The sequence below is a fragment of the Trematomus bernacchii genome, unplaced genomic scaffold, assembly GCF_902827165.1.
Source record: "Trematomus bernacchii unplaced genomic scaffold, fTreBer1.1, whole genome shotgun sequence".
Taxonomy (NCBI): Eukaryota; Metazoa; Chordata; class Actinopteri; order Perciformes; family Nototheniidae; genus Trematomus; species Trematomus bernacchii.
Window position 1 is genome coordinate 340,845 of NW_022987827.1, and position 1,836 is coordinate 342,680.

A 1,836-nucleotide genomic window follows, 5' to 3' on the forward strand; every position below is an offset into this window, starting at 1 on the left:
AAGAGAACATCCCGTTAACAAGCCAAACTATTTCAAAAGAACAACAACTTCATAGGGGCTTCTTTAAAGTTGTGTGAAGTAATTAAACATTAAAAATACAAGATCAGGGGGGTCATTAAGATATTTTAAATTATTATTACCCTCTTCAAAAGAGACTTCCTTATAGTCAATAAAGTAATTAAACATTAGTTCACAGGCCATACAACTTAAAAAGAACATCCTTAGTTAACACAAATCATATTAAAAACTAATCTAATTTAGAGAGGACAATAAAGTTTTAGGTGACTTAGTGAGTCAAAATTAATGGCTGATAACAAAATCAGGGGTTGACAGGAAGGGGGAGAGGAAGGGGGGAGAGGAAGGGGTGTGAGGGGGACGGGGGGAGACAGTCTCACACATCCAGACTCCATTTTTCATGAAGAGCCTCAGACGGAGGGGTCTGAACCCGGCACAGATACTGCATCCGTTTCTTGACTGGCACTCCCGACGGATGGCGGTAAGTTGTCACAGGCGTCTCGCTGATTAAACCCATATCGATGCGTCTCTTAGCCATTTTGTTTTTGAAAGTTTTAGGTGACTTAGTGACTGGAAATGACTGGCTTTTTATCTAGTTTGAACGGATTTCTTTTTTACCTAACTCCACCCCCCCTCTATCTTCTGGCATCACAGCAAAAGGAAGGGGGGTGACAGGAAGGGGTGACAGGAAGGGGGAGAGGAAGGGGGGAGAGGGGACGGGGTGTGAGACAGTCTCACACAACTTCAAAGAGACTGCCTTAATTAACACTAGTTACAAACACTGATCAAAGGACGGACTTCAGAGGCTAATTCGATTATAGATCAAGGCTAATTAGATTGACATCAAAGGCCTATAACATGCCGGTGTGATATCGCACCGGCACGTTATAACACCTCACATCAAAGGACAGACATCAAGGGTAATTAGATTAGACAACAAAGGACAGACATCAAAGGGTAATTAGATTAGACAACAAAGGGTCTACTACAGGGGGGCATATCACACCTACACGCGATACCACCTCAACCCTCACATCAAAGGATATCACACCTAACTGTGATATCACACCTACATGTGATAACACCTCGAACAAAAGGGTCATTAGCATATCAAATGGGGTCATTAGAATCATTAGGGGGGGTGGTGACCTGTCACTTTTTATGCATACTAATGTGATGGAAACAGCATCCTTATAAGCCACAGAAACTGGCTGGAGCGCAGGCTCTAAGCGCATGCCTGTTACCATCTCACTGTAGGTCACAAATGTAATGTGTGTAGATCCCTTTATTACACGTGTCCTCGCCATCCATAGTCTCTAAAGAACTTATTTCACGTATATATGATATTTAGGCTCGCTGGTCTCATCATACAACGGAAATAAAAAAAGCACCAGGGGAGGCAGCCATAACCTCTGCCGCACTGAAGGGGGCGCACGTGAGCCCATAGGTTCTTGTTGCTACTGTTATTTTACGCAGAGACGATAGACGCAAACAACAAGCTAGACTTTTGAAAGTAGAGGAAGATAATTGGAGGACTTTTACAAAAAAGTAGTAGAGATTGTTGTCCAGAAGGATAGCATGGACTTCATCTTCAAGTCAAGGTAAGACCACAACTGTAATGAAAATGGGATCTTACTAAGAGAGAACAATCCAATATTTAAATGTTGGGTATCCTTTTGTTGAACGGTCTGTTTAAAATTAAACGAAACATCAGACTAAAAAAGCTTTTGAAAATAACAGAATATTTCGATTAAGGTCAAAATATAATATTTGTAAATCTGGCTCTGAAAGAGTCAGTGCCTCACCAGCCATGAACCTCAC